The following is a 24,272-nucleotide window of genomic DNA, read 5'->3' on the forward strand; positions in this document are numbered from 1 at the left end:
CATACTCCCATGAGCACTGTATTTTATGCTGTTGGATGGGATCCAGAGCACATTTGCTCTGGCCAGAAAAAGATGAAACATCGGCTAGAAGCAAACCTGATGCCTCCTTGGTCTTCAGTGCGGCTACGGTCACCTACCTGAGCCGGCATCATTCCAAATGGTCAGCCCGCCTCAGTGTATGCTGAAAAGGACGCATGCGTCTGTAGGTACCGGGATCCTTCTGGACTCAGGCTCACTGCGTCTGGAGTGATTGTTTCCCTCACAGCAGTCCACTTCAACAAACTTCACGAAGGTATTTGTCCCGATTTATAAAATGAAAGAGGGTATCTTGCAAAGTCACGTCTTAGTAGGAATCAGAAACGCCCAGTCCCTTTTAAGGATTCCTTTACCACCTAAATCTGAATCCTCTGAACAAAACCCCTTGCGCAGGCTCAGTGGGGCGGGGTCTGAGGACGGTCTCACAGCACTTGCGTCTGTCCCCACACTGCCACCTCTGATGGACTCTTTCCCCTCCAACCAGTTCCCTCAACACCTGAAAGAGCTCCAAACTAGTATTAAATACGGTTCCCCAAAGGGTCTCCAATTTCCATCCTCAAAGCATCGCATCTCAGGCCCCAGATTCTAAATGTCTTGAGTAGATTAAGATTTTGGACCAAGCTCATGAGCGAGGGCCCCCTGAGATCCCTTGGAAAAGAGAACTTGAAAACCAGCGAGGTCATCTGAGGTAACTTTGCTGCAGAGGCCTCTTGAGTTTTGCAGACTAGGAAAGATGTGCTATTTAATCGATTTCTTGGTTTTTTCTTTGACTTTGCTCCATCCCGTCCTTGCCACACTCCTAGGCATTACGGCACTGTTACTGGAGGACGCCGTGAGCTCCCTGGAGGACAGACTAATTCCTGGAGCGAGTTTTCCAAGGCTCTGCTTCATCTCCATTTTCACTGATTACAGGGTGCAAGCCCTGCCGCTTGCTGGGGGGGGGGTGGACATTTTGGGTCCTAATGAGCCTCTATGGTGGAACTTGGGGTTTTTTCGGGGGTTTTTTTGTTTTGTTTTTTTAAGATTTTATTTAACAGAGAAAGAGAGAGGCCCAGAGAGCATAAGAGGGGAAACAGCAGAGGGACTGGGAGCAGCAGATGATCCACTGAGTGGGGAGCCCGATGCAGGACATGATCCCAGGACCCTGAGACCATGACCTGCAGACAGATGCTTAATCCACTGAGCCATGCAGGTGCCCCAAGGGACAACTCATTCTTAATGTTTTCTGGTTTGTTTTTTTTTTTATTTCAGTACAGTTGGCACATTAGTTCCAGGCGTGCAGCCTGGTGATAGGTTTATGCATTATGCTATGCTCCCAAGTACAGCCACCATGCACCCCACGCAACACGAGCACGATACCATCATACAGCTGCACCTTGCATCCCCATGACTTATTCACTCGACAGCTGGGAACCCCCCACCCCGCCCACTGCCCCCAGCTCCCTGCTCTCTATGGGTCTGATTCTGCTTCGTGTCCATCGGTTTGGACTCCACATGTCAGTGGCACCACACAGTACTGGTCATTCAGACTTACCTCACTTAGCACTATGCCGTCGGGTCCACCCGTGTTGTTCCAAATGACAAGACCTCCCTTACGTTTGTGGCATATTCCATTACGATGTGTGTGGTCGCATGGGCATCATTCCTTATCCAGTAGATGACATCTTCATCGCCCCTGTTTCACTCTACTGCTGTCTGAGAAGGTTGTACCCTTCCCAAACTCTTCCTCAGAAAATCACTCTCTGAGAGGCGCCTGGGTGGTTCGGTGGGTTAAGTGTCTGCCTGCGGCTCAGGCCATGATCTCAGGGTCCTGGGGTCGAACCCCATAATCCTGTCATGACACAAGTCCTCGCTGGTCATGGTGCTCCTCCTGGCACAGGGTCCTCTGAGCTTTTAGGCAGCTGAGCGAGAGGTAAACACTTTTCCTGTGTCTGCCTCGTGTTACTTGCTTTCAGCTCAAAACTACCCACATGCCAATGTGCAACCTCTTGGGGTGACGGTTCTGGTCTCCTCAGTCCCATCCGAGATTCTCCAAGAGTCCTGGTCCCGACGCTGAAGCGGCAGACTGCTTCATCTCAGGGAATTAGTCGCGGCAAGAAGTCAGTTCAGTTCAACTCCTCTCAAGAAGTGGCGATGTAGGTAAGCTCCTAGACGGCACAAGCAAAACATAAACCAAACCAAGAGCCAATGATTACTGCTCAGAACCATAAACCCCACACTGGACTAGAATCTCAATTTATGTTCTAAAGGATGCCAGCTGAAGGCATCTTCGGATGCCAGGCTAAAACCATCCTCGGATGGTGTTGGGGCACACCTCACAAGGACAGCTTGCTTGCTTTCTAGTTTGAAGGTCTCTGAGGACCTGAGCGTCACACAGCAACAGGCCCAAGAACTATCCCCTTGGGCTGGTGGGTGCTCCGCACTTGTGCCAGCTCTAGTCTTGCTGGGCTTCAGCTCAAGGGCTGCTGTTGCCCTAGTGATTCTAACCGAGAAAGGCTGGAGAAAAAGGAAATGTTAGTTTGGGGACAGACAGGCCAATGTTGGAGAAACCAGAGGAATTCAGGATCCAGTTACAGTTAGAAAACAACCCCTCAGAGACAAACAACAATACTAGAATCAGAAATCCAGAAGGAGTTTAACTGAAACAACATCTCCCTATAGTTACTCCCATTTCTATCAAAGATAATCAAAGTAAGACTGATTCCTTCGCAAGGTCAGTCCAGTCTCATTAAATTTGGCCTGATTATTTACACAAGTGCAGCATGAATAGTGAATGGCCAAACAGGTTCTTTTAAGTCTGTTCTGCTGGAATTTTTCATAAATGTCAGATTGAAAGACACCTGGTGGCTCAGTCAATTAAGCATGTGACTCGATCTCAGCTCGGGTCTTGATCTCAGGGTCGTGAGTTCAAGCCCCACGTTGGGTGTGGAACGTACTCAATAAAGAAAGATTCAACTTGTTAAAGGTTCTCAAGCCTGGGAACCTTGAGAACTCACCATCAGGTCTCACCCGCGATGCATGTGGGTTTGGGTGAATTCCTGTCCTCTCGAGGTCCCCCAAATATCCCGAGGTCCCTGGTCAGGTGGAGGCTCCATCAGTTGTGAAATATGCACCCAACGCTTGATACCTTGTAACTTCGCAGCAGGGTCCGTGGTCCAGAGTCCTGGCTGGAGTCCTTTCACAAAAGCATCTAAGTGAAACAAAGACTTTTAAAAGGTCCACGGTTCAAGTTCTGATGAGCATTCATTTTATAACATCCTCCTTTCTGTGGCATACAACCACTTAGAGAGAACCGGACAGGATGTACGAACAGGTTTCTATAAACTCCCAATAATTTCTAGACTGCCAGGGTTAGTAACATACCCACATATACAACCCTAAGGAGGTTTATCCCTTGTTGAACAATACTTCTACATAATTTAACGTTACGAATCAACCAAAGCAATCTGCAACCTCAGTGTTAGTTTGAGGTCAAAACTCCACTTAAAATTCAATTTTGAGAAAATGTCAAAATGTCTGAACATGTGATTAAATAGAGTCACAGGTCATTAGGAAGTCATAGTGAGTTCTTTAACCCAAGTGACAAAGGATGGTAAGGCAAACACACAAGATTACATAGGTGTGAAACTACTTAGCTCCCCGATTGTTGGGGGGACTGGGTTTTCTCAAGAAATCAAGCCCCTGAGAAAGGCAATAGGAAGCACAGCAAATTATTTTGAGCAGACAAAACCGTTACCATCCTGGGAAAGCACTTGGAAAAAACAAAAACAAAAACAAAAACAAAACCATTATTTTTTTTTAATAAAGATTATTTATTTGGCAGAGAGAGAGATCACAAGTAGACAGAGAGGCAGGCAGACAGAGGGGAGGAAGGAGGCTCCCCGCTGAGCAGAGAGCCCGATTCGGGGCTCAATCCCAGGACCCGGGGATCATGACCTGAGCCGAAGGCAGAGGCTTAACCTGCTGAGCCGCCCAGGTGCCCCTGGTTATCATTTCTTAAGAGCAGATTGATAATCTAAAAAGACTTGTCCTTTTAAAAGAAAAATCTTAGTTTTTTTTTAATTTTGTACCAGGATGCTTTTCTTTTGATATAAACCCATTTTTGAAAACATAAATCCACTCCAATGTTAGAGTTTGACCACACGTAAAATTCCTCTGAAGACAGATCTTGCCCACAAATGCCCACCCAGATTTTGTTCTAGGGTTTTCTTTCTTCATTCTTTCTCTTTCGGTTTTCATTTAAATAAAAACACCATAGATATTAAAGCTTTAGAAAAATTTTTAAAAAGCTTGACTCTTAGCCTGACCACACATGAGAAGGGACATCTCCCCTGCCCTTCTCCGTGCATCGAGGCGGTTCTTTCTCATCTGAAATAGTCCTTGTCTTACTCGTTTAACCAAACCTCTTCCTACCTCATAACTGTTGTTCTTTAAAACACATCCTATTTTCCTCAGAAAAGGTTTCCCTTAGTTTTTAGTCGTTTCATTTTTATTAGCATCATTAGCTCTTAGAAACCTTCATTTCTAGTGAAAACGAAGTCAGCAATTTTGAACTGTACAATCCAGCATTCTTCAAATTGCCAAATTAATATATTTTCCAATTTCTAGAGGCAAATGCTTTCTCAGGACATTTTAAAAATATAGCCCAGGACCTGTTTAGTCAGATTCATAGATCTTAGCTTCTCTGTAATAAGCACCCTGAAGTGGATAAGGTCCAGTATTAATGCTCCAATGTTCCAAGTTATTGAGGGATCACCTAGATGTTCCACGAATCTCCATGACTTACCTTCAGTGACCAGCCTTCTAAGGGTGAGGAAAAAAGACTGGGGAAACTAAGACACACCGTAAAACACACTGAGTGTTTAAAAGCTCATGCATAAGCTTTTATTCCACTTTTATCTAAATAATTCCCTTGTTACATTTCAGTTACTCATGAAAAGTTCATGAAGTCTTCAGAAGCATATGATCACGTGATTTTCCTGAAAGACACGTGTGACATCAGAGGTTACGTGAACTTATGTGACTAACAACCCGGGCAGAGTAGGACTTGTAGTTCCGCATTCTGTCTCCTCTCGGTGACCCTGAAGACCTGTGCTAATTAAGCCAACAAACTAGATTTACCGAGGATTATCCCAAACAACGCTCCTAAACATCACTTGGATTAGTTTCTATTAGATTTCTGAGAGTCTTAAAGTGGTGAGACCTTATTTTTCTTTAAACCACCTAAGACAAGACAAATTTGGGGCCTTACTGTCTCAAGGGAGAAAACACTCACGCACAGGCTCACCTTGGAGATACCGGGGGATCAGTTCCAGATCCCAAAGGAGATCCAGTAAAGTGAGTCCAATGATACCTTTGTTGGTTTCTTCATGCATATAGAAGTTGTGTGTATGCTCTACCGCAGTTTACCGTGGTCTGTTAAAGTTTTTAAGATCTGCTACCTCCCTTAAGTCCTTTCATTACTGAAAACTGCTAATCATGATCTGATCTTTCAGCAAATCATCCCTTCTGGTAGTGGAGGGTCTTCCCGGGTGCTGAAGGCTGCTCACCGGCCACCGCTAGCTCACCACCACACAGGTGAAGGCCAGTGTGGATGTGGCACGTTCTTCAAAACAAAGCTTGGGGCGCTGGTGGGCTCTTCCTTTCAGGAAGGCTTTCTCCAGCCTGCAATGCCATTTCACAGCACTTGACCCACAGTAGAGTTTCAGAATTGGAGCCAATCCTTTTGAAACCTGCCGCTGTTTTATCAGCTAAGCTCCTCCAATATTCTCAGTCCCTTGTTGTCATTCCACACCCTCGTAGCATTCATCAGGAGGAGAGTCCATCTCCAGACACCACTTTCATTGCTCCTCGTTCAAGTCTGATCATGAGATCATAGCATTTCAATCCCATCCTCTGACTCCACTTTGGTTCTGGTTCTCTGGCTCTTTCCACCTGATTTCCAGTGACCTCCTCCACAGAAGACTTGAGCCCCTCAGAGTTGGTCATGAGGCTTGGAATTCTCTCTCCAAGTTATGTTTCAAGTTGGTAGTTTGATCTCCTTATGAATTATGAATGTTCTCAAAGGCATCTGGAAGAATCAGTCCTTTCCCAAAGGTTTTCAATTTACTTTGCTCAGATCCATCAGAAGAATCATGATCTGTGGCAGCCACAGCCGTAAGAAATGTTTTTCCCAAAACTTGATAGTCAAAATGACTCCTTGACCCATGAGATGCAGAATGGATGCTGTGCATGCAAACAGGAGTCTCACTGGACATCTCCATCAGACCTCCTGGCTGACCAGATACATGGTCTACGAGGAGTCCGATTTTGAATCTTTTCCTGAGCAGGTGTCAGCAGTGGGCTCAAAATACACCAGGTTATAAAGAGAAGAGTGGTCATCCAGGCTTGTTCTTCCATTTACAGAGCACAGGCACAACTCCAGTGTCATTCTTAAGGTCCCGAGGATTTTCAGAAACGTTGACGAGCACTGGCTTCAACTTTACGCCACTGACTTCTAACAAGAGAGTCAGCCGGTCCACTGAAGCTCTGAAGCCAGACATGGACCTCGCCTCTGTGAGGAAGTCCTAGAGGACCTCCTCTTCCACTGTACGTTTGGTTCATCTACATTGCAAATCTGTTCAGTGAAACTATTTCAATTAGCTGAGCTAGATCTTCTGGATAACTGGCCACCTTCATTTCACCTTACACTTCTGTTACAGAGACAGCTTTTCTTCTTGAACATCATGAACCAACCTCTTCTGACTTCAAGCATTTCTTCTAGAGCTTCCTCACCTCTTTCAGCTTTGAACTGATGAGCGTCAGACCCTTGCTCTAGAAGAGACTGTGGTTTACGGGAACACTATGGCTGCTTGGACATTCCATCCAGACCCCTGAAACTTCCTCCACATCAGCAGAAACACTGTCTTGCTTTTTTTTCTCATCCGTGCATTCACTGCAGAACTTTCCAATTCCTTCAAGAACTTTTCCTTTGCATTCTCAACTTGGCTCCCACTTTGTTGCAACTGGCCTAGCTTTTGGCCTGTCCCAGGTTTTGACATGCTTTCCTCGCAAAGCTCAATCTAGATTTAAAGAGACATGTGACTCTTTCTTCCACTTGAAGGCTCCAGAGCCATTGCCAGGCTACTACTTGGCCCCATCTCAGTACGGCTGTAGCTCAGGGAAGAGGGAGGCCTCAGGAGGAGGGGAATGATAGGGAAAGAGCCAGCGGATAGAACACTCAGAACACACGCTTATCAGTTAAGTGGGTGTAGTCTGTGGTGCCCCGGAACAGTTACAATAGTAACATCAAAGATCACAGATCACTGGTGACCATAACCAGGAGGAGGAGGTTTGAAATACCAGGAAAATCACCAGAATAGGACACAGACACGATGACCAAACGCTGTTGGAACAATGGCGCTGACAGACCTTCTAAATGCTGGTTGGCCATAGATCTTAAAAAAAAAAAAGTGTGAAAAATATGTGAAGCACAGTAAAGCAAAACCCAACGGGGGAAGATACCTCTGTAAGTATCATACACAAAGCTAAAAGCCCAGAGACCTCCAGCTTCTGTTCCCAACTTCGACCGTGCAGCAGGTACAACACAAAGCACACCAGCTCGTGAGTATCCACTGAATCCAAACTTACCACTGGCAGATGTAACCATAAACTCACACAGCTCATGTTTTGGCTTTTATCACTATTAGCAGAGAAAACTTTCAAGATGGGTATTTGCCTTTTGTCAGTAATTTTATGGAGGTAGTAGATTAGCCACTGGTAGGTTGTATTTTGAGGCAGCTGTTTCCTGGGGTGCCTGGGTGGCTCCATCAGTGGAGTGTCTGACTCTTCTTTTTGGCTCAAGCTGTGATCTCAGGGGCCTGGGATCCGAGAAGGATAGTTGCTTTTAATTCCTCAAACCGTTGGGTTGCAGCCAGACCAATACCAAGGGCTAATCTGCCCCTCTATTACCTCACTTTCCTTCTTCAGATCAGGGACTGGACCCCCATGTCTGACAGAAGTGAATGGGCTTCCAGGTTGGAAGCGGCAGGGTTTGAGGCAGGCGGCCTTTAGAAGTCTGCAGAAGCAGTGATAGCCTCTCCATGTTTTCCTATTTTTTTTTTTTAAGATTTTATTTGACAGAGAGAGAGAGAGAGAGAACAAGTAAGCAGAGAGGCAGGCAGAAAGAGGGGGAAGCAGGCTCCCCACTGAGTAGAGAGCCCCATGTGGGGCTGGATCCCAGGACCCTGAGATCACGACCTGAGCTGAAGGCAGAGGCTTAACCCACTGAGCCACCTAGGCGCCCCAGTTTTCCTATTTCTGAGTGTATGATTCAGCTTTTGAGCAACTCAGATGAGGAGGAAAAGCCTCTAATATGGCTTCTGTAAGTCCTGAATACTGGCCTCCGAGATGACCCCATTTCCTGACATCGTAGGAGGGCCGGGAGAGATTCTGGTCATCTGTCTCCTTGATAAGGTGGGGGTGGGGGGTGGCGTATATGGTTTGTCTCAACTTCAAAATCTAATCACAGTGGGAACCACCACCCTTAAGCAGCTAGTCAAGACCCCTGGGAGTAGCAAGGCGACCTTTCCCTGCCATTTTAATTCTTCTCTGAATTGGAAAGGATCTTCCGAGAATGGGTAATTTAAAAGATCTGCTGCTGTCCGTGGGCTGGAATTCTTTGCAGTGGTGGCGGGTCCCGGACAGGCCCATATAGAACGCTGCGAGGGAAGGCTTGAGTTACCGGTGTCCCAGGCCCTTCCTGGCTTTCAGCATTTACACAAACACCTGCTTCCTGGGCCTGGAGATCAGGTGGGAGCGCTCTCTGCAAGTCCCGTAGGGAAAGGGGAAGGTAAAACGGGCAGTTTGTGTATGGGCTGGAGGACACTGGGGACTAAGGGAGTTTGCCAAGGACACGGGGCAGGATCCGGAGAAGGGACACGGACATTGTAATTTCCTTACATTTTTGCTCCGCATCCAGGATCTGTCCTCTTGTTACGGGATTCCCTAGGGCTGGCAATTACACTCTTGTGTCTTTTATTTTGGTCTCTCCGTAGGTAAGCAAGGAGTTGTTTTAGGATAGGAATAAATACTCTGTAAATAGTTTTCAAATACGCAAGTTTCTCCAAGGATTCTGTCATCTGGCCATTAAAAATTAGATTATTTTCTTATGCTCAATGCAACCTCAACCACTAGGCCTTTTTTTGCAGAACAATGGATGTAAGAAGCATCCCAAAAGAGGGATCAGAACCTGCAGCCCCAGGATGCAACAGCTCCCGAGTCGGCTCAAGAAGGCCACGGCCTCTGCGTCACAGGCAGGGAGGACGTGCGGCACAAGCAGCGTCTCCCGGTTTCCACAAATGAAACCCCTCTGGTCACAGATCTGCTAACCTGTGACACAGGGCACGTGCTCCTGCCGTGAGGCCTTCCTAGACCGATCAGTCAGTCAGGGTCAAGATGACAAAGGCTTTTAGGGACTGGGACCCCTTAGGAAAAACCCCGGAGAAGCCAGCTTGTCTGACAGTGTGTCGATGGCAACTTCCTGTCCAGGATCCCAGTTTCCACAGTGGCCACGGTTCCCCCCCATGAAGTGCACCCTCCCAATGGGAGAGACCGGAGGGAACTTTCTCCCCAGTCATGGAGTCAAGCTCTCAGACACAGAACACAAAGAAAACATCACCGGATTTTACAAAAAGTTTGTCGAAACAGATACCTGTCTGGTGAGAAGGGGGAACTCCCCAGAACCTAACAGCAGGCTGATGAAGAGGAGCCTGCGTTCTGCCCTGTGGTTTCCCTCATGATGACAGTGGACACAAGACAAAGCAGGACCATGACCATCAGTGGGAGGAAACAATAACACCCATTTAAAGTCTTTACCAGATTCAAGTCTACCTGATGCACTAGACTCCCCAGGCATTTCCTCTGGCTAATCCTAATTTGGGAAACAAAAGGGGACTCTAAGCAATCCCTGCTTTCCACCACACCCTGCTGGAAGAGACCCAGGAGACACACAGGGTGAAAACTCTTCCTTTCTGCCAGCTTCTGACAGGAGTCCCAAGATCTCCCCCTGCAGCAGTCCCCAGAAACAGGGGTCCCTGGTGGAGAGACAGCCGTTCCCCATCTGTATGGGTGGGCAATTTTCCCCTCTTCCCTTCAAAATTATTTGGGCTAATGAGTAAGAGATTGACAGGCGAAAAACAAGTTGTGTATGCATGGGAGGGAGGCCTATAAAAACAGACTTGCAGGCAGTCAGGCATCTGAGCCCTGCACACCACCACCCTTAGGTAAGCAGCAGTCCGGGTCCAGGCCTCCAAGGGGAGGGGACTGGCCTCAGCAAGGGAAGAAAAGCTGACGTTTGGTGTTCAGACATTTGCCCTGTCATGAAAAGAACTAGAGCAGAAAGTCTTATCCCTGGTACAGGCACTCTGCCAATTCCTTCAGGCAGTTCACGGATAGGTAAACACCTTCCCCTGAGTCTGCTGGGTCTTCAGTGGGTTCAGCTCAGAACCACCCACAAGCCCACACAGGACCCCTTGGGGCACTGTGTCCTGCTCTTCCCCAGTCCCACCTGTGACGTTTCTCCAAGCAGAGTCCTACTCCAGAAGCCCAGCTGGCAGATGGCTCCCTCTCGATCTCACGGTCCTAAGCAAAAGTCATCAAAGGTAGTTCTGTCTCCCTTCTGGGGGTAAAGATGCAGGTGGGCACCCAAGTTTGGTCTATATGGCGCAAGCACTCTTTTATCTAATAAACTACATTGTGTGGAAACAAAAAAAACAATGATTAATGATGACATGATTCTTTATATGGAAAAACCCAAAAGACTCCACCCCCAAACTACTAGAACTCATAGCAATTCAGCAACGTGGCAGAATACAAAGTCAATGTACAAAAATCAGTGGCTTTCTTATACACTAACAATGAAAATACAGAAAGGGAAATTAGAGAATCGATTCCATTTACTATAGCACCAAGAACCATAAGATACCTGGGAATAAACCTAACCAAAGAGGTAAAGGATCTGTACTCGAGGAACTACAGAACACTCATGAAAGAAATTGAAGACACAAAAAGATGGAAGACCATTCCATGCTCTTGGATCGGGAGAATAAACATCATCAAAATGTCTATACTGCCTAGAGTAATCTATACTTTTAATGCCGTTCCGATCAAAATTCCACCAGTATTTTTCAAAGAGCTGGAGTAAATAATCCTAAAATTTGTATGGAATCAGAAGAGACCCCGAATCTCTAAGGAAATATTGAAAAACAAAAATAAAACTGGTGGCATCACGTTACCTGATTTCAAGCTTTACTACAAAGCTGTGATCACCAAGACAGCATGGTACCGGCATAAAAACAGACACATAGACCAGTGGAACAGAGTAGAGAGCCCAGATATGGACCCTCAACTATATGGGCAAATAATCTTCGATAAAACAGGAAAAAATATACAGTAAAAAAAAAAGACAGTCTCTTCAATAAATGGTGCTGGGAAAACTGGGCAGCTACATGTAGCAGAATGAAACTCGACCATTCTCTTACACCGGACACAAATATAAACTCAAAATGGATAAAAGACCTCAATGTGAGACAGGAATCCATCAGAATCCTAGAGCAGAATATAGGCAGTAACCTTGTCGATATCAGCCACAGCAACTTCTTTCAAGATATGTCTCCAAAGGCAAAGGAAACAAAAGTGAAAATGAACTTTTCGGACTTCATCAAAATCAAAAGCTTCTGCACAGCAAAGGAAACAGTCAAGAAAACAAAGAGGCAACCCACGGAATGGGAGAAGATATTTGCAAATGACAGTACAGACAAAAGGCTGATATCCAGGATCTATAATGAACTCCTCAAACTCACACACAAAATATATCAAATATTGGGCAGAAGATAATCATATCAAAAAATGGGCAGACGATACGAACAGACACTTCTCCAATGAAGACACACAAATGGCTATCAGACACATGAAAAAATGTCCATCATCACTAGCCCTCAGGGAGATTCAAATTAAAACCACATTGAGATACCACCTTACACCAGTTAGAATGGCCAAAATTAGCAAGACAGGAAACAACATGTGTTGGACGGGATGTGGAGAAAGGGGAACCCTCTTACACTGTTGGTGGGAAAGCAAGTTGGTGCAGCCTCTTTGGAGAACAGTGTGGAGATTCCTCAAGAAATTAAAAATAGAGCTTCCCTATGACCCTGCCATTGCTCTACTGGGTATTTACCCCAAAGATACAGATGTAGTGAAAAGAAGGGCCATCTGTACCCCAATGTTTATAGCAGCAATGGCCACGGTCACCAAACTGTGGAAAGAACCAAGTTGCCCTTCAACGGACGAATGGATAAGGAAGATGTGGTCCATATACACTATGGAGTATTATGCCTCCATCAGAAAGGATGAATACCCAACTTTTGTAGCAACATGGACGGGACTGGAAGAGATTCTGCTGAGTGAAATAAGTCAAGCAGAGAGAGTCAATTATATGGTTTCACTTATTTGTGGAGCATAACAAATAGCATGGAGGACAAGGGGAGATGGAGAGGAGAAGGGAGTTGGGGGAAACTGGAAGGGGAGGTGAACCATGAGAGACTATGGACTCTGAAAAACAATCTGAGGGGTTTGAAGTGGCAGGGGGTGGGAGGTTGGGGTACCAGGTGGTGGGTATTATAGAGGGCACGGATTGCGTGGAGCACTGGGTGTGGTGCAAAAACAATGAATACTGTTGCACTGAAAAGAAACAACAAAAAAATGACTACAACAGACCATAATCCCAGGTTCTCGGCTCAAATGCAGCCAGTCACAGCGCGTCCTCGACGTGGGCAGAAACACCCGCATATGCAGGTAGGGCGGGCGGTGGTGACCTGACATTCTCCAGGTCCCCAGTCTGAAACTCTCCAGTGATCTGAGTGTGCGCACACAACAGGCATGAAGGTGTGTTTGCAAGCTGTTGAGTGAGGTCGTCTCCCTGAAGTTCATACGTGCGCATCAAGGCTTCATGGCTTTGGGAAAAGGGCATTTTTTATTCTCAGTGATTCCAAGACGGGAGAAAATTAAAAAGTTTTGGAGTTCTATCCAAATAGCAGAGAAACCAGAGTTCAGGATTTAGTTTATAAGGCAGAAAATAATACCTCTGAGACTATTAAAGGCTCTGGAATCTTTTTTTTTTTTTAATTTAGGCCCTAGAATCTTTATCCACAAAAGCTATTAGTAACAAACTTCTCTAACTATCCCTACTTCTACTTGGAGAGAACCAAAGACTATTGTTTACCAAATAGCCTGAGCGTGGCCTGATCATGTGTGTAAGTGCAGCGAGATTAGGGGCTGACCAGATAGCTTCTCCTAAATCTGCTCTGCTGCCTTTTCGAGGAATGTCAGGGTGGACTTTGTGAAGTCTCAAGGGTGGGAAGGTTATGCTGGGAGACTCACCATTTGACTTCCCCTGCAGTAGCTGTAAGATTTAGGTTCTTTTCTTCAAGGTACCCCAAATACCTCGAGGCTCCTGAGCCTGCCTATAAGTGACCGTCCTCACTCAACTTGTCAGGCGGCTGGAAACCCTGCAAGCAATGCATCAGGTTGATTTTCCTAAAGGGTATTACCAGTTCCATAATTCAACTCAGCTCCTTAAAGCTGTCGGGTCAGCTCTGAGTCTCCACACATCATTGTCAAATAGGAAGTCCTGATCAAAGTCTTGCTAATAGAGCCAAAGCTCCCATTTGGATCCTGTTACAGAGGACAGAGTCTTACTGAACTTTTGCAGACAGTATTGCTTTCACGGCGACAGAGTAGAGAGCATCTGCCCTCTGGAAGGATCAGGGAGGAAGAAAAAGACAAATCTCCCATCTTCGTTCACTTGGGTCTATTTTACCTAGTTGTTGACAGCTTAAGATAAAAATGTTTTTGTTTGTAATCCGGAAAAAAAGAACAGTAATTTTTAAAAATCAAACGGATTTTAAGATGCATTGGTTCATTCAGGCTCACGGAATGCTTGCTGGTCTTTCGCTGGCAGTTGTAGCAAGCCCTCTGCTTCTCCACTGAGGTTCTGCAAACCCTCACACCATTCAGTGGTTTGATCCAGACGTTGTCAGAAGCCTGTCCTGTCCTTGTCAGAGCCCTTTCCGGGGGTCTCCCTGAAGACAAAACAGTTTTATACACTTTCCCAAAAGAATAAAGGTCACCATAAATGACAAAGACTTAAGAATGGCCTTAGTTAGGGCATTGCTGGTAGTTCACAGGATAAGGGGGTGTCGTTATTAAGAGGCAACAACTAAGCAACAACTTAAGGCCCTAAGTGGACAGTACGGACTAGTCTTTATGAACTGCAGGTGGTCTCTAGGACACTGGTGTTAGCAACATGTCCATGTCGGTCACCATCGGTTTATCATTACTTGTGGACAACACACCCTACGTCATTCGGCACACTGAAGGAACTAGTGAGGGTAACAGCTCTCTCGCGCAATGTGAAGAGTCTGGAGATTCTCCCAGGACCTGCTGGGAGATCTCCGGTAATCGGAGCTCAGAAGGACGATTTAGCATCTGAACATTGTGAACATTGGTTAAATGGGACTGCAGATTACAATGATGATCTATTCAGGGGGCGCAGCAACAGAGAGGGCTGTAAGGCAAGTCCTGAACTCGATGTGGGTGTGAAACGGCTTAGCACCGCGGACAGGAAGACTGGGCTTTCTTTACAAAATCAGCATGAAAACATGAAGCTCAGGAAATTATTGGATAAGACACAAAATTTTTGCTGTCCAGGCTTATTAGATAAAAAGGAAAACAGGGTTTGTATTGAGGGAATATCAGTAATCTAAAACTTTTTTTTGTAGGAAACCTACATTCTAATTTTGTACTACTAGAATATTAAAATTCATTTTTTGAAAACTTAAATCCTTTGCTCAACCACACGCACAATTCCTCTCCCAAGATTTCTTTTCCACAAAACTACAGCTTTCTACATGAAAACATGTCGTTCATGTTTTCGCCCTCACTTTTTGCCCTTTTTCTCATTCTGGAGCTAGCGGTCCTTCACTGCCCGTCCTGCTTCGACACACAGCTCGTTCCTTTATTACTGCAAGGTAGTTTTAATTACACATATTGGTTAGACTTTGAACCCCTAAAAGCCTCAATTCCTAGTGAAAACTAAGAGGCTACTATGCTTCCATTCTGTGGACGGGCCAACTGGTAGACGCATTTCCTGACTTGCAGAAACATCTCCCTCCCGGTCAGTTCTCCGGTGTGGCATGAATCGGCGAGTTTCAGCCTATCGGTCAATAATGTTGTGACAGGACCAGCCCTTGTGGTTACGATTGCCAGACCCCCTCGGCAAGACTATCAGGAAGCCCTGATAAAATAAAGGCTTGTTCCTTACAAGAGCTGGAAATTACAGAACATCCCCGGGGCCCCACAGTGAGGTCACAGGTAGAGGGAGAGCACACACGTGGCCTGGGGTTCTGCCCCTTTTGAGGGCAGGAGTCAGGGGCCTAGGGTTTCCCAAGCTCACTGTTTACTAGTAAATCTAAACCTAACAGCAAGAATTAAAGCATGGAGAGAGGAAAAAACAAGTGGCCTAAATGGTCAGTTATCAATCTCAACGGAGACCTCCAAACAAAGCAACCTGGGGGCACTGAGGAGTGGGAAGCCTGGCTCATTGCCAAATTGTGTGGCTGGCCACGTGCTTATGGGAGGGCGTCATCACCCCGGTGGGCGCCATCACCACAGTGGGCACCCGGGAGGTCAACGCTTAAGGCAGGCACTGGCATTACACAAAGGCACACCCCCCCACCCTCGGGGCTTACCTGCAGGCACCAGAGAGGTTGACTTCGGATCCCAACACACGTAGTTCCTCTGTAAAAGGAAGCCAAGAGTGGATAAACCTATGTTTAGTTAATGTTTCAGTATTTTATTGTATTTAGAGGGAACACAATGAGTATCTAGCACCCGTCTCCACGGAACTAAGACTCCGAACCACTAGAAAGATTTTTGAAGCTATTTTCAAGTGACATTCCATAAACTGAATTTGTTGGAAAGGTCGCTTCTTTCCATCTCGCAAGTATTTACTTGGTCTTCATGATTATGTTTAGTTACCAAAGTGTCACACTGAACAACGAACTACCTTCTGTTAGGTCTCCTCCGGAAAAATTCTGTAAGAGAAAGAACATGATTGGACCTTTAGTGGAAGTAGGATAAAGTATTCTATCGAATGCCGAGAACTCCAAAGACATGGCCCATTTTAATGAAACAATGTGAACTATATTTACCAAAGATTATCTTGGAATCATGGGATTTTGAATATTTCAGTTCCTCTATTTCTGAGAGTACAGCTGATATAAACACTTGTCCTTAAGCAAATTAATGGAGCTCTTTGGATGGATCCACCAAAACTTTTAGAGATTAAAAAAATCCGTTATATAGACAGACATATATATACAATGAAATCATATCTCCTAACTTTCACTCCACAAGACATTTATAATAATGTACAACTCACTGATTTATAATAGCTGGATTCACACTATTGTTTCTGGAGAGTAAAGAAAGTTTCCTCGCTCAGATGGCTGTTTTTGGCTAGTGTTTGTAGAAGAAATTTAAGACACTTCATAAGCCTGGTTTTTTAAGTATCCATTTTTAAGCTTCTGTAAAAAAAAAAAATTACCTTTTTTCCAGAAGAAAAGTTATGCGTGCCAACTCACCAAGGACTTTTGTTCCCCAAATCAGGTCTTTTACAGTATCTGAAACCCTTTTAATCTGAAGAAGGGAGGTTCTGGTAAGAACCCACGCTAATCTAACTGCGTGACCCTGCGTTTGCTGTTTTTCTATCAGGGACATGACCTACAACGAAGACAGAAGTCAGGAAATTCATACTTTCTGGATTTAAGGTTATGTACGTTTGTAAATTTTAGTAAGTAGTTCTTTAAAAAGCTTAGAAGGTTTTTTGTTCCTTCTTGTTTGTACAAAGTTTTATTGTAGCTTAGGAGACAAAGCATAAAGAAAAGTTCTTATAAGGCTGTGCATATAAAGCTTCTAATCTGGTCCACTTCCAAGCATAGAACCGCTTAAACAAAACAAAACAAAACAAACACCTTTCAAATCTGTTGTCAGGTTTCAGCCAGGATAAAAAGTACAAATTTCTGGCAACATTCAGCTCCTTGGCTGCAAGAGGCATTCCCAAAGATGATGCAAAACATGCTGCTTTCCCAAGACCCAGAGCACACCCAAAATCAGCCACAAGAGTGACTTGGATAATTCCACTGGGAGCTGGGGGAGGCAACATTCTGTAGGACCCCGGCTGCAGACGCCCTACAACCGGCTTTCCCTTCCGCCAGATTTTGGGGGCTTCCCTCAACCTAATGGTCATCAAGCCGAGCTTTCAGGTCATGAAGCAAGTCAAACAAGGAAGCAATCACCAGACCTGGGAAAGGAGGGGGGGGAAATAAAATAAAAAAAAACCCACAGCCAATGGGTACCTGAAATCGAGATCAGGAGTCACTTGGTCTACTCCTTCCACATCTTTTTGCCTGCCACCGTGAATCTAGAAAGGAAGGGACAGCAGGAATTCTACCTTCCTCTCCTGACCAGGCACAGCAGAGACCCAGGACAGCAGACGTCAGCAAGAATTCTCACCGGCTGCTGGCTTCTGCCATTTTCCCCACAATGCCCTTGAGAGCAAGTGGGGGTGCCCACGTGAGCCTCACACTCGTCAAGCATGAGCTGTGGAGAAGGAAAAACAATTCTCCCTCTTTTCACTTTGGTGAGTACTTAGTTGAGAACCCCCCTTTCTCTAGGACACCTCATAAATGCTAGGGGGACAGGTAAGGTGGGTAAGATTAGGTAGACTGAACGTTCTCCACTGCGGTCACTGTGACTCAAGATGACCTTTCATTGGGTTGACCTGCTTGTTCAGCCTTAAAGCAAAATTTGATTCTCCCCAAGCCTCATGGTGGATCTCCTATATGTTGGATATGGTCTGTTTTACAAAGGAGAACCCAGTCTCAGCTGTGGAGCTAGGATCCAGGATTTTCCAGACTTACCCATGACCTCCAGAAGTGCCAAGAAAGTACTGGCTCCAGGGGCCCTGTGGGTAGCTCCTGGCGGCTAGAAGGAGTCTTGTTTGGTTCCCTCTTCTGATGACAAGATAAAATGAGGCCTTAATCATTAAAGTCAAGTGTGGGTTTTTTTGTTCGGTTTTGCTTTTTGTTGTTTTGAGCAAAACTGGATTTAAATCAGGCAGTATTCCATCTAGCAGACGGGAGCTCCACACTGCTGTACAAAGTGAAGGCTTTTATAGATAGAAGGGAGCAGGGACAAGGGGACTATGGTAGACAGAAAAGCAGGTGGCTCAGTGCAAGGTCCTTTCCTGGGGGACGGCAGGTCTGTCAGCAGGTTACCAAACCCCTGCAGGTAGGGGATTCCTGGTTCAGTGGCTCTAATTGAAGTCTGGGGTCAGTAACCATAGAACTCAGGCTACGGTAGCTCATTCTGGGAGGGTTGTCTTGTTTTTACCAAAGAAACAGTCACAATCTTACGAAGAACCAAAAGTCCAAGAAAATCCTCTTTGATCTCCTGAAAGGGCGAAGTTTTAGGCTATATGAGCACGTTCTCCACCTGGAAGCTGCAGTGGCCCTGGAGGGAGCAGTGGTCCTCAGCGGGGCCCCAGGGCCGGCATTCAGTCGTGGATTCAGTCATGGAGACAAGAACCAGTCACAGGAAATGTGTGAAGAACACAGGAGGGCCAGTATCTCGGGTCACTATCAAGCATTCCTACATCTGAAACTCCTATACAAGATATAAGCACAGTGGGGTGGGCATCTTGGTTATTTTGGCAGAAGATGCTAAAAAAAAAAAAAAAAAAGATAAACAAATGGTAGTACACAAAATAAAGTCATATTTACGAAAATTATCTGACAAGGGAGAAAACCTTATCTACAGATGTATTCAATCTCAACTCAAATAGTAAAAATTCTACTGTAATAAAATTGGGAACTTTAATACTTGATGTGCTTTTAAGAGGAATTCTTTATTTAAATTGTTTTTACTGAATTTTGGTAGGAAAAAAATGTAGGAAAGGATGCTGGATGAAATAAAAAATCCAAAAGGGTTTTGAAGACACGCAAAGAATTTACAAAGTCTTCTTCGGCTAGAAAAATAGGACACTCCAGAATGTCACAGCTCCATAGTTGGCCTATCTGTCCAGAATTTCCTTTTTGTTAAATTTCAAAATAATGACATCAAGTATTTAATATAAATGTATTTGCATTTGGGATACCTGGGTGGCTCAGTCATTAAGCGTCTGCCTTTGGCTCAGGTCATGATCTTAGGGTCTTGGGATGGAGGCCTGCCCTGGGCTCCCTGCCGGGTGGAGAGCCTGCTTCTCCCTCTCCCACTGCTTGTGTTTCCTCTCTGTGTCTCTGCAAATTAAAAAAAAAAAAATCTTTTAAAAAATGTATTTGCATTTGATAACATTTAAAGGTTGAAAAATACTTGCTATAGCAAACTCTTAAATGCTTGTCAATGACCATTGAGTCCCCAATTTTTATTTAATTCAGGATGTCTAAGAACACTAATTTTTCAATAAACCATTGTGATTTAGATTATACATAATTGGGGGGGTTAGTCATTTTTAAAAGTTTGATGTACCTTTGTCCTTCGGTTTTGAAAAGCAAAAGGCTTTACCAGGAAGATAGCAGTGATACAATTAAGCCCAATAATCAATTTAAAACCCACCAAAATTTTAACATACAAAATAAATGAACTCTAGCATTCAATTACACAACCATTCATAAATCTTGTAGCTACAGCCCAGTTCTCAATGATCAGCACCACTTATGGTTTCAAGCACCTGGATGTGGGGTACGGAGCCATTTGAAAATTGCAGAACACATGAAAAACAAAACTTTGTTTCTTGATTAAATGACATCACCAGGTATATATCAAGTCTTGATGTTAATAGAATGATCTCCTATGTTCTATGTAGTGTAGATAGAAGGTATAACAAACCCCGTATCTCCCACCATGCTGTTTAAGATATAGAGTAATAACTACAGCCCTGAAGCTCTTTGTAAACCCCTTATCATGACCTTCCTCATACTCGTGGCTCACCATGATGAGTTTTGGGTTTAACCCCTCCCATTTTTTCCCTTGGAGATTTGTTACCTATGTGTGCATTCCTATTAATTTTTTTCTAAGTTTTGTGTATATGTGTGCCTACACATGAAGTTCACAACTATACAGAGACATGCATATGTTTGTATGCACATGCATATAGTTTTGAAACGAACACTACGTGCAACTTTCTACAGCTTTCTGTTCTAGGTCTTTGGGATTCACCTATACCAATGAATGAAGATGGAGTTCTTAACGGCCATGCCCTTCTAGAGTTTTTATTGAAGGGGTGTCAGTTGTTTATCTTCATAATATATTTAAGGTGTACAACATGGTGATTTGATAAACAGTGAAATAAATGATCACTACAGTTCAGCTAATTAATACCTCATCTCATATTGTTGCCCGTGTGTGTGTGATCAGCACACCCAGGAATCTACTTAGCGTGTCCAATATTCAACACAGGATTCCCAGCTATAGTCCTCATACTGTACAGGAGATCCCTGGACCTGCCCAGTAGACAGAGCTGCAAATTTGTGTCCACCCCCCATTTCCCAACTCCCTAACTCTGCTTCTATGTGTTCAACTTTTTAGGTTCCACATGAGATTTTTTTCGGTGTCCAATTTTTTGTTCAGCACGTCCTCCAGATTCATTCATGTTGCTGTTAATTGAAGGATCTTTTTCATGGGTATTTCACTGTATATAACCACAATTTCTGTACGTGCCAACAGACACTTGGATTATTCCCACTCTAGACTACTGAGAATGTTGCAAGTGAACATGGGAATGCAGATATCCAGATCCCGCTTTCATTTCTTCCAGATAAGTACCCAGAAGTGAAAGTGCTAGATCACATGGCAGTTCCCATTTCTTGAACCTCCATGTTGTTTCCCATGGTGGTGCCCTAGTTTATACTCCCACCACCAGCATATGGGAGTCCCTTTTCTCTATATCCTCACAGATACTTGCTGTTATCTTGCATTTTCTTAAAGGCTATCCTAACTGATACTGATATGAGGCGACAGGTTTCATTGTGATTTTGATGCACATTTCCCTAGATCGGCAAAGTTAAGCCCCTTCTCATAGCCCTTTCAGACATTTATAAATCTTTTGAGAAATGTCTATCCATTTTCTAATTAGTGTTTTCTTTCTACTGAGCCATAGTTCATTACAAATTTTGAATATTAACCCTTAATCAGTTATACGGGTTTGCATATATTTTCTCCCATTCTTACGTTGACTTCACTTTGCTGACTGCTCCTTTGGGTGTGCCAAAGCTTTGAAGTTTGATGCAGTTGTCCTCATTTACTTTTGCTGCCTGTGTTTTGGGGTCTTATCCAATAAGTTACTGCCAAGGCCAATGTCAAGGAGCTATTTCATGTTCATGTTCTTAGGAGTTTTGTGGGTTTAAGACATATGGTTTTCTTTAACTTACTTGAATTCTTCTGCATGCTTTAAGACAAGGGTCCAGTTTCATTCTTTTGTATCTGGGTACTGTTTTCCCAATGCCATTCATTGAGATTATTGCATATTTTTAGTGCCCCTGTCAAAAACTGGTTGACAGTATACACTGGGGTCTCTAAGCTCTCCGTTCCATAAGTCTATGTTAGCTCTTATGCCAGTACATGCTGTTTCAATTACAGTAATGTTCACTTATAAAAAGCCCAGAGCTAACCATCAACAATGGAAAAAAGCCCATAGTTAGCCATCAACAATGGGGAAATGTAAAAAGCTTTTCATTTAATACTCAGCACAAAGCAAGGATACTCACTCTTACCATTTCTATTCAACATAACTGCATAAAGAGCAAAAGCTAGCAGATCCTAAAAGGAAAGTTACCCAAAACAGGAGTAAAATTATCTGTTTACCAATTATATGATCTTGCATGTAGAAAACCTTTAAGAGTTCCCAAAACTGTTGGGATAAATTCTATACAGTTGAATAGAATAAAACAGGAATTGCTTTTTACATAAATAATCTCTTAAGAGAAATTAGAAAAAAATCCCATTTAAAATTGTATCAGCAGGAGCTGTGGTTTAGCATGATGATATGGGAAGATTGAAGTCATCTCCACACAACATACCAAATTAGAGCTAGTAATCGAAAAATTCTTCCTGAAGAAAAACCAAGGGCTGACTGAAGAGCTGCTACCCCAGTAACAGGCGAGAGAAGAGAGATGGAGACGTCGTAACAAAGGGAACCCCCAGCCCCCCAACACTGGTGAGCAATGGGGAAGGACAGTACTTAGGGACCATGAACATATCCTACTGTCCTTGGGCACAGAAGAAAAGCTGTGGTATTAAAGAGCAATTAGCATACAGAAGGAACAACAGTGGAACCCTGGGAAGCAGCTGAGGAGATGCAGGAAAGCTCTCCGGGTTAGAGGGCTGGAGAGCTGCAGGGTTTACAGTCCTATCCAGCCATGGGAGTCTAGACCCGGAGCAGTGTTGGGACTTCCAGCTGGGCAGATCTGCTGATATCAAGGAGCTCAGAACTTCAGTGAGCCCAGGGTCCACAAGCCCACACCAGCCCTAGTTGCACTGAGGCATGGAAAAAGACGCCACATTTAAAATGCTGAGGAGCCATGACTATTCTCCTCCTCTCCACCTGGAAAGCCCAGAACCTGTGTGTGGATGTCCTCAGGGCAGTTTCAGAAGCCGTAACTGGAGGGTCACAAGACTAACAGGTGTGCCCAGGTGCCATAACTGGAGGGTTGGCTTCTCACAGGGAGCTCACCACCTCCACCAGGTGTGAAGGACCATGAGCTACCTCCTGTGGTGCTAGGGCATGGAAAACAAGGCTTAATATCTAAGTTTTGTTTTACTTTTTAATATTTTTTCCTTCTTATTGGTTTTGTTGTTTTTTTTTCCTTTATTTTTTCCTGTAAAAAGCTACAGTCTAAAGGAGTAACTAGCATATACAGCCACAGCTCCAGCCAGCCAGCAAAAGCCACCAAGCCCACACAGTCTGCATAGAGAACCACAGACCACTCCCTTCAAGAGATGTAACCTTTCACCTAATCCATAGAAACAGTCAAGCAAAATGGGGAGATAGAGGAATATGCTCACACACACACACACTCAAAGAACTAAATCAAGCAGATAAGTAATGTGTCTAGTAAAGAATTTAAAGTACTGATCATAAAAATACTCTCTGGGCTGGGAAAAAAATGGAAGAACTCAGAGACCTGTAGTAAAGAGAAAAAATAAGAACCGCAGTTAAAAATAAAACGCATTTAAGAGAATCAAGAATAGATTATAAGAAGAATCTATCCACAATCTGGAAGACCAGGTAATGGAAAGCACACAATCAGTAAAAAAGAACGTTTTTTAAAAATGAGGATGTATTAAGAGCTCTCCAACATCAGCCACAATCACAGTACAAGAATCCCAGAAAAGAGAGAACTTCAATTAACTGAAAACTTCCCTAACCCCTGGCGGGAAGTGAGCATCGAGGGTCAAGCAGCACAGAGTTCAAAACAAGACGAACCCAGGAGATTTACACCACAGGACATCATTAAGATGTCAAAGGTTAAGAACAAAATCTTTGAAGGACCAACAAAACAAAGTTATCTATAAGGGAAAATCAATAGGAATATCAGCTGATTTTTTCAGCAAAACTATTACAGGCCAAAAGGAGTGCTAGGATATACTAAAAGTGAAGAAAAGAAGAAACCTGCAGCCAAGAATACTTGACAAGATTATCCAAATTTGGAGAGAGATAGTTTTCCAGACAAAATATAAAGAAGTTTGTCACCACTGAAAGAGCCTTACAAGAAAGGTGAAAGGTGGCAGTAAATACATGCCTATCAGTCATTACTCTGAATGTAAATGAACTAAATGTCCCAACCCAAAGACAGAGGGTGACAGAATGGTTAAAAATGCAAGACCCTCTGTGTGTGGCCTACAAGGAACTCCTTTCAGACTGAAGACACAGGCAGATTCAAAGCAAAGGGATTGCAAAGATTCATCATGCAAATGGAAGGGAAAGAAACCTGGGTTGCAAAACCTGTATTAGACAAAATAAACTTTAAAAGACTAACAAGAGACAAAGACACCATGGAATCCTGAAGGGAATAGTCCAGTGAGACAATAAAACAATTTGATGAACTGATGAACCCCACAAGGGAGCACCCAAATATACAGAG

The sequence above is a fragment of the Mustela erminea genome, chromosome 6, assembly GCF_009829155.1.
Source record: "Mustela erminea isolate mMusErm1 chromosome 6, mMusErm1.Pri, whole genome shotgun sequence".
In the NCBI taxonomy this organism is placed as follows: domain Eukaryota; kingdom Metazoa; phylum Chordata; class Mammalia; order Carnivora; family Mustelidae; genus Mustela; species Mustela erminea.